The 14,050-nt window shown below is 38.4% G+C and overlaps 1 protein-coding gene across 1 annotated transcript in view; it reads right to left on the bottom strand.

Moving 5' to 3' along the window:
- The window catches only part of LRMDA (leucine rich melanocyte differentiation associated), a 983,368-nt gene that overhangs the window by 921,204 nt on the left and 48,114 nt on the right, over positions 1 to 14,050 (bottom strand). The window lies entirely within an intron of this gene.

Below are 14,050 nucleotides of genomic sequence, written 5' to 3'. Positions count from 1 at the left end.
AGGCTTGAATCTCCTTTTTCAGGCTGATGTTGGATGCCCCAAATCAGCCATTTGACCATTTAAAACAACCAGAAGGGAAAACAGGAGAAAGGCTGGGTCAGAAGTAACCAGGTGAGAACACGGCATGAGGTGGGTAAGCACAGCCGTATCAGAAAGGCAGGACTGATCTGGAGGTGGACAGAAAGGAAATTGAACAGGAGAGTGTGTTCCAGTCCCTGAAACAACTGTCAGAGGTAGCTCTGCCTACCAAGGCAGTCATTAGGCGTCGCTTTGACAGTCTGCTCAAATCTGGAAACCTTATAGAAGACCATTAGCTTCAAACCATTAAAAGTTAATTTAAAATGCAGCCCATGTTTTGGCATCTCGTATTGACACGGTATGCCCTGTCTATCTGTTGTTCTCTCACATGTGCAGTAGCAGCACCAACCTTTCAACAGTACACCACAATAACAGATGGCACAGGAAAATAAATCCAGAAAACAGTGCGAGACCTTACTCTGACTTGCTGCTGGTGTCAAGTGACGGAGCAGAGCAAGTACGTCATCTATGAAAACAATATACAGATTTGGTTGTCTGATCCAAGAGACTTGATGATTTAATAGAAAGCCTGTGACTAATCTGTTGTCATTTGAGCCTTTTCTAGGTTATAACTAAATCTTCAGAGTCTAAGACTCCTACAGATTTGTCAAGACACCGTGGCTGCCATCTTCCACCAGTACCACTTCTTGGGCTTGATGTAAAAAGCCTGCCAGAAGGCTGCCGAGAATTGCAGCAGCCTCTGCAACAGCGTCGTGAGCACAGAACAGAGCGGCAAAGTGTTCTCAGCTGCAAAGACCTGATATGACATGGGCAGAGTTGAAAGCCCTGGGTCCTAATCTTCTGAATACGTCTGGCTGTTGTTTGGCTAGAACTGCTAGAGGGAGAGTATGAATTAAGTGATAGGAATGCATTAAATTAAAATTTTATGCCCAGAAACTGTTCATTCACCCCTGCATGCTTCATTATTCAGCATTTATGCCACAGTTGGGGAAAAAACAAAAACAAACAACAGAAAAAAAAATCATATTTTCTAACTCTCTATTTTGCTCCTGTGTGTTTGACTAAGTTGTAAGGGAAGGAAGATGTTTCAACTCACCAGTCCTGAATCAACAACTCATCATTTCTGTGCAATGTTACTGGATTCTGCACCTTCCAGAACTGCAGCAGCAAAAGTCACATTGATTTCACAGCACAGGACTTCAGCACTTCAACCACAACACATATATTTTCTAAAGGGCAATGTAGCACAGAAGAATGAATCTAAATGATTTAGAATACAAAGAGGTAAAAGGGATGGAGGTAGGCAATGTTTCTTGAACTTCTCAGATTGGCAAGCCTGCTTTGTCAAGCAAGCCAAAATTTGTTAAGATTGCATACCGTTAGTGTTAAAGCTAAGGGTAAAAACTATAGCCACGAGAAGACCTCTCTACACGTGTCAAATCTATGAGCATGTTTCAAGAAGCTGACAGAATATTTGGCCTTTAGAAGTAATGAAATGAAAGCAAGATTTTCTTCGCAGTAGGCCAAAATCAAATTTTAAATGCTTTGAGAGCCTCAAACGTCTTTTGAAACCTAGCGCTTCCCCACTAATAACAGCAACCTGCCAACCAAGACCCAACATCCTCTGACGTGGAGCCTGTGACTGAGCACTGAAGGGGGACAGGGTTCAATTCTCAGCTTTGCCACTAACTTCAGCCTTGGCCCTGGGAAACTCACTTAGCACACCTGCACTTTATTTCTTTAAAATCCCTTTAAAAGAGGGATATTATTTTCCTTTGCTGTGTGCATCAAATGACTGAACCTCCATTAATGACTATACCATTTTAAGACCAACATAAGCCACGTATGTGTTTCAACATAGGAGGAAGAAGCTTTAACTATGCAGATATAATTTCTCTAAGATATTCAGGAACAGATTTGGGGATTTTTTTGGTCAGCATGCAGGTCTCAGAAAAATAGGATTAAAATCAAGATAGTATAGAAGGAAGCTCTAAATCCACTAAATTAAGAATTAATTGGTGAAGATAGAATGCCAATGAGTGAGCAGCTTTCCCAACACTTAAAGTCTGCTATAGAAAGAAAATTTACTATGCATAAAACATACCAACAGCAAACTTTAGGAGAGAGACATATTTTTGCCCTGAGAATTATTTCTCCTTTCCCTGGAGAAAGCAAACATTAACAGAAGATGCTCTGTTACATCAATGACAAGTCACATATCATTTAGAATCACAATCATTGATCTAGAGGGAGCAATAAGCACCTGATGAACTGAATTTCAACAATACTTTTATTGGATCAAACACATGTTTACCTAAATCGTGCATACCCTACTGAACCTTTAGGACCAACAGGTAGGTCCAAATTTCTACCTCACTTTCTACATATGCTTTTCTCCGCAGCTCTCCTCTTTTACCTGGCTTAGTTCGATTCCCCCAATAGGGAGTCTCCACACTTGGAACAACTTCTGTTCTTTTTGCCTGCTAATCTTTTCTCCTCTTCTGGTTCAGTTGTACTTAAAACTGGAAGCAAATGAGTCAGGATCTTCTGACCTCACTAGGGTGAAATTCATTCGCACATTTTGTGGCAATTGCAAATACGCATGCCATTGAATTCCACTGGCAGAAATAGTCAGAAAAAGTTTCACATATAATCCATTATGGGATAAGTTTTGGTCAGTATCCATAAGAGCTCACAAACTGCATGCTCCTCTAGTAAATGATTCTCTTTGCTATTTTGATCCAAAGCAAAATATGTAGTATTAAAGGAAATATATTTGAGTAGCAAATAAATACCAAGGAAACGGCAAAGGTCTGCATGCATCAGCTGCAGATGCAGCAAGACATCCAAATTAAGTTAGCCGTTAAGATCTCTTTTCACTGTTCCACTCTTTCTGGAATACTTCCGGATGATGGTCACCGTTAAGATGACAGCATCTGCATCCTGTAGTACCAAGGCAATCTGTTATGCCTCTGCTGTAACTAAACTCACATCCACCTCTGTGTTGGCTTCTGAGCACCTAGTTAATGGAATAATATTGACAAATTGGAGGGAGTTCAGGTATGAGCTACAAAAATGATTAAGAGGCTAGAGGGACTGATTTATATGGTAAGATTAAAATACTCAAATATAAATAGCTTGGTTTTCTGAAGATTAAGTGTGGGGAGGTGGGAAGGACATGATTAGAGTCTACAAATATCTGATGGGAATAAACATCAGGAAGGCAGAAGAATTATTTAGCTCTGTAAAAGACAGTATAACTAGGAGTAATGAGATGAAGTTAACAGAGAAAATTTAGGACAACTATCACAGAACAGCTTCCAGACTGAGAACTAATAGGCTGTGGAATAGCCTCCCCTGGAAGACTGTAGTAGCTGTAATATTTTAGTAATTCACACAGCAAGGAGGCAACTGGGCTCAGAGAAGGCTCCATGCCATAGTTCAATATATAGTACTTTCCTCAGAGAGCCTGTTCAGACCTACACTAGGCAAGATTAAACATTCAACAGGGGCTTTGGCAGCCACTTTTTTAACATTACAGCACCCTACTCCTCCAGCTACTCCCTGCTAGCTGCCCCAGGGGACAGATTAGACCACCTCATAGGATTTTTTTTTTTCTCCTTTCCCTAATTCATGTGGTGCTGTGATGAATACTCTGCCTTTACTAAAGGTTCATCAAGGGTACAGTGATTGTAATAATCATGATTTGATACAACAGCTTTCTTCCAAATGAGACGGCTAATACAGTCTTTGTCTCATTCCCGCCTTCCCCCCCATCCCTAATTAACTCCCCTGCGCAGTGGCTCAGGAATGCATGTAATCCCTCCTGCCCGGCTCTCCTCTAATCCCCCGCGACAAGCCCCGCAGCGCGGCTGACACGGAGTCCGCGGGCAGGCGTCTCGGTGCAGCCAGGGAGGCGCGCAGCCACCTAACCGCTAAACCTACCGCACGCTGCTGCCCTGTAGTCACCGGGGGTACCGGACTGTCATTCTCTTCTTAGCTTAAAAAATAAATAAAATAAAACAACACCAATATCCAACTGACTTCAGAGCGTGTTAAACAAGCAGAGGGCAGGAACTGTCCAGTTGTGCCTGTTATGCAGGATTAACAGCACGCAGGAACAGGACACTAAAGGAGATAACTACCCTATGTTTTACGGGTCATAATCTGAACTGCCCTCTTCCGTATACTGAACTTCTGTGCCTTGAGAGCAATCTTGCTGACTGAAGCCACAAATCAGGCTTTCAGATAAGCTTTAGCAATACTGCAAAATAGTACAGAAATTAACCTAAACTCCAGCCTGGTTGCTCATGGTTGAATTCCATTCATACCTTTTTCCTATAATTTAAATTACTTTCTCAAAATCATTAAGAACAAAAACATTTATACTGTGGAACCATGAAAGCCTGATAAGGAAAAAATAAAAATCAGAGTGGAAGGAAACTTTATCTCCACATCACAAGGCAGTGTCACTAATAGTGGAATCACAAAAACAAAACAGTGTTGAAATGTTGAAACTCAACAAGTATTGAAACGCAACGTTGAAAAGCGACAAGCATTGAAAGTGACCTTGATTAGCTTTAGCTAAGACTCTTAGCAAAAAATCTACGCTCTTCAAAAAATACAGAATTCAGCATAAAACATATGTACATACATACACACATATATAAATCTTTGGTGAGATTTATTAAAGGATCAGACTCGAGAAGTTTTTAACATATTGTAGATCAGTAAATTTCACTGTCCTTTTGTAATGATCTTTTCTTATTCCACTGAAATATGCCTTCTTTCCCAATTTATGACCATTGATGTAAAAGGTGAAAAGTAGCTAATCAGCTGAGAAAATAATCAATTCTAGGAAAATTACAGCAAGCAGCTGTAAAGATTATATACTGTTGAGTAAACCTGCTTCTGATATATAGAAAATTATATATACGCATACACCTTCGAAATACAAATAAATATACATTCCATTCTTCTCAGCTGGCATTTGGTTGTAATCACACATCCATCTAGTTCTATTAGGCAAGACTTTCAAAAGCAATTTGTGATTTGAAGTGCCCATTTTGGGACCTCCTTGCTCTTTTAGGTCCAGACTTCTCAGGACATAGTCCATATGCAAAGAAAAAACAGGTTTCTTCCTCTTGAGGCATTTTAAGAGAGATGTTGGTTGGTTATGTATACTATGCCCCTTCATTTCCATCAGCACAGCATCTAGATAATGAGCTTTTCTATCAGCAGATTTGGCATATCTATACTGCAAAGTAGCATAGATACTCAACATAGCTTTCAGTTTAGACTGGCGTTAGTACAGCCATGCTGTTGCAGAGCATTGCAGCAAAGCAGTACCTGGATTTCCCTATGCTGCTCCAAGTAAATGGCTTCTGGCACCTCAGCAAGCTCATGCTATATGCTCATGCTATGCAGCAGCCTCCACCACCCACATAGTCTACACAACTCCAGATGAAACAAGTGCCACTCACAGTGCCTACTCAGATTTTGCTTTGAGTCTAAGTGATGTGCACTGCTGTCAACAGAAAAGTATTAGAAATTGATTTAAGAGTTGCTTTTAGTTATTATTAGGGAAAAAAAAACACGCTTTAAAACAGTACAAGTAAGATGGCAGAGAGAACTAAAGACTGAAAAAAAAAAAACAAGGTGGTCCAAAAATGCACATTTAAAATGTTTATTAAAAACAAACCAGGAGAAATTTTTCATAGGAAACAGATTCAATTTTAAAAAACGTTCTCAAGTAATGAAGGGTAGGCTGTTAGCAAGATGGAACCCACAGAAGCTCAAGCACTACACTGGGAATCAAAGCACTAGCATTAAACTAAGAGTATAGGTGAACAAATAAAAATCCAATCATACACTAAGTTCCAGGAATCTACCCACATTAATTATAGTAAAGTGATAAAAGAAACCACATAACAATCCTAGACTAGTAATAAAGGGAGGAAAAAAAAAAAACACTTATATGTTTTTCTACTAAGGTTTAAACTCTTATTTTTCCAATACAGCTTAACACTACTTTAAGTATAACCAGAAAGGCACATGATCACCTGCAAAATACAAAGAAAAAGTTATAGGAAAACTTTTTTCTTTGATCTGTCTCTCTCACTGTACTAGTGCAAGGCAGAATTGAGTAAGACCCGATTATCACGTCCTCTTTGGTACATTTTCCAAACTAAAACAGATAAATGAAAAACCTGGGGAGCAGAATACATTGTTAAGAGAAGAACAAATTATTCCCTTACCTGAAAATACATCTGCATGTGCAAGAGGAGCCCTGACAGAGCACCTGCTTCATTCTTCTCCCGCAGTACGAACAGGGGTTGCTACCTGAAGGAGGAGGATACACCCTCCAAACCTCACAAATCATGGGAATCAAAAGGGGCGGCAGCAGCACCCAAACGGGGGCTCTTTGGGGTATCAGCCTGTCTTTCCCAGTCATGTCACACCTTCCTATTTCCCTTCCATCTGTGGGAATTACCTACTGCTTTCACAAGAAACAAACACAGTCTCAGACTATGTCTCCATTTCTGTAGAGACAAGGAAGACGGATATACTTCAATTCATCTGCTACTTTTCCAAACTACCCTTGGAGTGGTAGGAAAGACAAATAAAAATGAGTGGCTGTTGGAAGACGGTATACATCTTGCCAGCCCTTGTTAAATGTAAGATCCTCAGACTTTGCTGGCACGTGAATCAGTCAGATTCAGAGTGAATGACAGACAAAACGCATTATTTTATCAACGGTGCCTGAATCTGTCACCTCAGAACAGGATTCCTCAGAGAATTTTCAGATAATTCCTTTCAAAGATTATTGTGTTTTACAGAAATATAACCAAGATTGTTAAATCTCCATTAAATGACAAAGTCTTAACATGCAAATAGCTTTACTTACATCTTCAACTGCCTTTATGACCAGTAATTCTAGCAGGTAGATAATTCACTCCAACAAATCAAAGCACTCAAAGGTGGTTGAGTCAGGCTTACAAAGCCTGGGGAAAAGGTGAGCAGAGACAGACACAGGTTCCCACTCTAAGCCAGACCTTGAGGCCTTGCATTAACAGGATTTAATTGACTGCTGTTAAAGGCACGCCATACTCCACGTGCTTCAAATATTTGCTTTATGACAGAAACAGCAAAGATTTAACATTGCATTGTATCAAGAATGATAGTGGGTTCAGTTTTTTTTGCGGGATCAGAGGATTAAGATCTCTATTGGCCAGTTCTCCAGCTGCTTCCCATAAGCTACCTCTGATAGTTAAATAAGAATCCATCATGCAAAATTTAATCTGAAGCTCTGAGAACCCAATTATTTTATGATGAGCACCACTGTCATCCTTAGCTGCAGTGTTTCAGAAACGCTATTCTGGGAATTTTATTACAGCGAAAAGGAGCATTTACCATCGTGTTTTCTAACTGGCAGGACCCTAAATGAATGACTTCAGAAAAGTCAGTTGACCTTCCTATTTTCCCAAGAAAACACTGGATGAAAAGCGAGATGGCTGAATACAAACACTACACCAAATCAAGCTTCCTGACATCAGAGCCAAATGACGACTGCTCTCATCCATCAAAGGATTTGGATTTCGTTCACAGTGACTCTTACCAAGTCTAAAATAACGATGAAAGCTTCCTTAGAGGTGCCCAAAGATTCTGTTTAGAAGGAAGACAGACAGTGATGAGAGGCCTTAGGATGCAGGAGGAGGGTACAGGACACTGACCTTACTCTTTTCAGTTTGGTATAAAAAAAAAGGATTTACTCCAGTGCCTGGTTTCACAATTCAACTAATATTTGCCCATTAGAAGACTTAACAACACAATTTTGATCCATTATACAGGTACTGACAGAAGATTTAAGGTAAACATCAGAAACAACAACAGTGGTGTTCTTGCACGCCTGTAAATCAACATAGCCATCCTAACAGCAAAGAGAAACATTCTCATCTAAGCTTTACCACTGTCTACTGCAAAAGGAAAACTTTTCCAGAAGATGCTGTGGTACTGTGCTATCAGCGGTTCAAGGGAGGATCTCAGTTACAGTATCAGGAGAACCAAACATTATTATGAGCCTCACATATTAAAAGGGAAACATATTTCATTCACAGCAGTTCTTCCCTAGGCCTTGAAAGATGAACTTGTAGATTTGAGTTCATGAATTCAATTCCTCTAGAACCCCTAAATGCTCAAAACAGTATTTCATACTTCTCATTTGCCCAACTATCCACACCTTTTACTTGACTTAAAGAAGCAAAAATTGTAAGAGGATTATGACTGATCTAAGTTTATCAGCTTCACATGCTTTAGCATGAGAAATAGTGAAACCATTACAGATATAATTCAGATAACTACCAAGCACTTAGCAAAAGAAATGAATTCCACTAAATTTCCTGTAAGATTTTTATTTTTATTTTTTATTTTATTTTATTTTTTAGGACTACAGATAGGGATGGTAACAGTACTAAATGAGATCTATCTTATCTGGATACTCAGAAATCCCTAGATTTAATAAGACTCTATCATATGGAGCCAGTAAAAAGATAAACAAAATACAAAGCATATACACATGGAAGAGGAGTCCCGAGTGACTGAACTAGAGGCAGAATTTCTATGTAAAAGGAGTCTTCAAGTAGCTTGGTAAATAAAAATATATCCAAGCTTTTGGAACGTCTTCTTTGTTTTTTTCTTCTTTGTTCTTATTTAAGTGATCTAGCTACTTAGAGTAGAATGCATCATATGGCATTAAAGAATAGTAATTATCCGCAGCATGTAAGTAAACTCTTTAAACAACAAGAAACATGCACACAAAAAACAAAAAACCACTACCCTTGCCTTACAAGAAGTTGGAAAGAGACAGATAATTTAAAACTGCAAGTCAAAATTATCCTGATCAGTTTAACACCAAGGACTGAACATTGAAATAGAGGAAAGCCTTTAAATTCCTCTTCAGAAGTGCCATGACAACATAAACACATGATTTAAAAGTCAGATAATGATTTAAAAGTCAGATAATGATATAATAGCCATCATGAACAGGGAAGGAAATCCAGTGATTTCAAATTACTTTAGATTTACATTAGTGAAGCTTAGATTGGAATCCACCCTTCAGTATATTGGCTGCTCAAGCATAAATCTACCTGAAGAGAAAAATATTCATCTTCAGGAAACCACGGAGCAGTCCTTAACACCATTGGTGTATTTTTAAATTTGTATGCAGGATATGAGCAACATTGCTTCCACTGACTTTAACGATTTACCACATAGCTCTGCCCTGCTAAGTTAGTGTAAAAACTCCATCGTTAGGTTCCACATTTAATGGCTTTCAATAACTTTAGATTAAATGTAACAAATTTAAAAAGACAAGAAAAATATTTTTTCTCACAGCCAACAGTGCCAAAAACTCACCCCAAGCTGAGTTTGTTCTTTTTTTTCGCTCCTCCTCCTCATTACTAATAAAGTCCCCCAGAGCAGGCCAGGACTCTGGTAAAACTCCAGCACATTCCCATTGTCCTCTGTGGGTTTACACAGGTGAAAAGGATCAGTCTAATGACAAGAACTTATTAATCAGTTCTGTGGATGCACATGAGGAGCCCGCTTTAGCCAGCTCCTCTCCCTGCTGCCCCCTAGTTGCCTTGGCTCTGCACCGATTGCAGAGCTAGTAAGAACTTACTGTCCTTATCCATGTCAACAGATAAAACTGCAAATGCAGTACAGCAAGAGGAAGCAGCTGTTTGTCCATGGCTCCATAATACAGTTAGACAACACACACTCATTAGCCCCAAGTATTGGATCAAGCACCTTAACAGACCGTTATACTTGTTCTTTAGTATACACAGTTCTCAAGTATAAACTAGGTATAAAATATAAAAACTTGACCATGTTCTGCTCATTTTTGTTCAACCACCGCAGAGCTCTCTGCTAGAACCGCCCTCACGGTGTACGTCTGCAAAGTATTCCAAGGAACAACAACAGCCTCTCTGAGCAGCGTGTAGGCATCACCTCCAGAAGTAGGAGCCTTCAAGGCTACCTTTGCACAGCTTGAGTGGCCAAAAGGAGCTGCAGAACCTGAAATTCTCTAAGCTTTCAAAGAAGGATCTCAAAGCACCCCAGCACACAAGGCTACTCTTCAATGTTAGGTTAGAGAGTGCTCAGACAACCATTTAGAGCTTCTCTTGCAAAATACTTCAAGGTACAACACTGACAAACAGCTCTACTCACCAATTTGAGTATAAAAAGAGACTAACCTTCCAAAGTGGTTTTGGTATTTTCTGCTGACACTGAAATTGAGTAGAGAAGAATGTCTTAGCAAGTTTGCAGATGAGAGGAATGTATTTTTTGCTGCTAGCAAATTGTATATTCCTACATAAATCTAGAAGAAGTAATATTTCTGCACCTATTTTAATTTATATTTCTGTAGTATATGAATAGTCCTGAGATAAAACTTTCTTGAGAAGTATAATTTATAACACACATACAGAACTTCTCCCAGGAAACCTGGGAAAAGCACCTCACTTAATTCTAAATAAAAGGTCATCTACTGATCATGCTATTAAGGGCACTATGTTATGAATGTAACTTGACTTATAACTTGCGTTATAAGATACAGTTATGAGATCAGTCAAGAGATAAGCTGCAGGGTGTAAACAAATTGCTATCAAGTGATTGCTTGGTTTGACAGCTCTGCAGTATCTTAAACCATGTAAAATTTCCTGGGTTTCTCTAGAGGAAAGCACATAAAGGATTAAGTGAAAGACAACACTATTTGTTCAAAATTATCTTCGTTTTAACTTATTTAGAAATTCAAGTTTATCACATTAAAAAAGAAAGAATTCATTACTTTTGCAAAGTACTGTCAATATGATAAATGAGAACAGACAGATGAGAGCATGGAAGAGTAGTATGAAAGTACATGGGTTATATAACACAGCTTCATCAGTAATGAGGAAGAAACAATTCTAATGAATCAAAAGTTATTTAAAACTTTCCTGCTAGCCCTATGACTTTATAATCCTCCTCAGTATGGCAGTTCATTTAGAGTGAGAGACAGCGAGCCTTGTCTCATAGCTCTACCTGATTGGATCCTTCTTCTAGCTTCGCAGTAGTGTGATAATACAGCTAACGTTAATGAGGGAATGAAATACCTTCAAATATAAGATAGATCTTCTGTCAAATAGGTCTTTCCTTGCATGATATAAACGTGAACAGTTGAGTAATAAAGCATACAGTATAATTTGTGGCAATGTGAATGACATAGCATCAGAGATATATTTAGAAATGTCAAAGAGAAACTTTAAATAAGAATGGAGAAGGTGCCCCTCTAGCTCATGAGTGTAAATGTTACCCAGTAGCCAAATATTGTTGATTCTCTTCTGAAAGATCTGGAAATGAGATACAGCAATCAAACACTACGCACAGAATCACCAGGCTAATCATCCCAGACAACTTGATATCCAATCAGACTATGAATTTCATGGCACAGGAACTGATAAGGTTTCACAGGAACTGATAAGTAATTTAACAATAAAACCAGCCAGGAATCCATTCTTCTTTAATAGACACAAATGTAGAAGCTAAAAAAGTAGCTAAGGGGGTACTGAAGATTTGCAGACAGTTCTGTGTCATTAGACTAAATAGTTTAGCAAAATTTTCATCAATAATGGGTTGTCATTCATTTTATTAAGGCAAGAAGCCCAATGTTGCTCAGTGTTCCTGGGAGGCTGATGTTTTTCTTTCATTAAACAATGCATGCTAGTGCAAAGCTTTAAAATAGACGGTGACTGACCTAATGCTACAGGGCAAGGTAATGAAAGCAAACTTTAGTCATTCTGCCAAGTATAAATGTTTTTATTCTTGGGGTAGACTTTGTACAGAATGCTGGTCCTATAATAAATTCAACTTCAGAACATTACTGTTTGAACAAAACTCAAATCTACTGTTTGCATTGGAAGATTCTAATGAGACCTGTCATCTAAATGGATAGGATTCAGAACTGAGAACCAGAAAAAACATTACTTTTGGTTAAAAGCCATGTCGTCATTGTGAGTTCCAACCAAATCAACCAAAAACTAGTTGAAAGAAAGATGTCTTGCACTACCCAATGAACTGAAAAGTATCAAAATAATCAGCTAGACCACCACAACTGGAACACTGATAGTGGTTTCTGTGAGTTAGAGTAACATACATCTGCTCACGCGTAAGCAAGCAAGAAGTTCTGGGAAGTGTCACTAACATGATTTTTGCAACAGCTATTAAAAAAATAAACAAAAAATCCCTTCATGTTGGGAACCAAATATTCCTCTCCTGAATGGTCTATTTGACTTCAGTGGAAATTGGGCCTCGTAGAGACTGCAGGAAGAAACACATGATGCTACAGTGAAGGCAATGAGCACAGAAGACAAAGGAAAAATTCAAACATTTGTCGACAGTTTCCAAAGTATAAGGGGAATTGGCAGTCGGATGTACAGGTGCCTTTTACTGCCTTTGAAATATCATCCCATAAGTAAACAACAAATCTGACAATGGACTCCAAAGATGACACACATTTGTACTACAGAAGCTCAGGAGCTCATGATTGATGCTAGATGCAGAAGAAGAGTAACTCTGATTTAACAACTTTAATGAAAGGTAGCTAAACAGCAACAAAGTCGAGATCTTTTTCACATGTCAACAAATAATGGATGTTTTCCAAGGTGCCAAATTCCTGAGTAATTCTGTTCATCAGAAAACATTTTGAAAAATCATTAGCAGAACTTGGTGCTATTTTTATATTACCTTTTACATGTACTTGAGGTTTTAAACTTTAACATTGCTCTCTCGGGACCTTTAAAAACTGGCAAGAATTTTTCAAAAAAAATTTTTTTTAAAAAAAGGAGGGGGGGAAATAGGCAAGGAATCTTTCATAATGCCTGTTTTGCTCATCTGATTTCTAAGTTCTCAATGGCATTTAACTGATTGTCTCTGAGCTAAGTAAAGCAGGATCCACTCTCAAACGAAGTGGGAGGAATCAGCAATATTAATAGCTAGAGCCAGAAAAATTGTTCACCTTGTAAACCTCACAGTTGCAGCAATTCTTAACAGTAACTGTCCTTTATTAAAACTCTGATCTGTTAAGGGTTTGCCAAGCAATCTGAAGTTTGGAGCATCTAAAGTTAAAGTTACTCATAATATTTCAGAGCAATTTAGTTAATTCACCACAACTAGTTTTTTAATCAGGAACAAAGTAAGTTCCCTGTACTAGGGCTTTTCTGTATAACAACGAGAGCATAAAGAAGCCCTACCAATTGTGCACGGGGGACAAAGTACAAACAAGGCTTCAGCTCAAAGACAAGCTTGCCTGAAGACACTTAAACTGGCAGACCTCAGTCTTGTGTTGTGCCTTGGTGTTTCTTGTCCTTCAAGGAGAGGAACCTCTGCTTCTTTCACTGCCGTGCTCGGAAGACAAGTCTGTACAATGCAAAACAACTCTACTCTCATTAAGTACTGCCAGGAGGGAATTATTCTTATCTTTGTAGTGAAAAACACAACATGAACCAGAGCAGTCCTACGTTAGAAATTTGATAGTGAGTATAAAGCAATTCTCTTCTAAATCAGTGTTTCAAACCCCATTCAACACTGGTGAAGATTCATCATCAAGCGTTTTTTTTCTACTGCTTTTCTTGAAAAGAGTTGATAGTCTTGAACACAGAATTGAGCAATTCAGAATTAAAGGCAGTTAAAATATGATTCAACCAGAAACAGAAAAAAGTTTTCTGATGGAAAATACCATTTTGTCAGCACTGCAAACTTCTGAAATATTGATTTCAATTATGGAATATTAAAATGGAATATTTAAATTAAGTTCCTTAGTCTTGGCTGTCTGGTTGTATTTCACTCTTTTAATTTTGTATTGCATTTTGAATTACATTTTATTACTGGCATATATAATTTTATGTGATATTAGAATGTTCGAAGATGAAAGCATTCTGGCATTTTTTGAATGAAGCGTTTCTGAATTTTCATGCTG

This window comes from Rhea americana, unplaced genomic scaffold, assembly GCF_003343005.1.
Source record: "Rhea americana isolate MKP2758 unplaced genomic scaffold, rheAme1 scaffold_36, whole genome shotgun sequence".
Classification (NCBI taxonomy): Eukaryota; Metazoa; Chordata; class Aves; order Rheiformes; family Rheidae; genus Rhea; species Rhea americana.
Note: the sequence above shows the minus strand (reverse complement) of the source record. Positions and strands in the feature narration are given on the sequence as shown.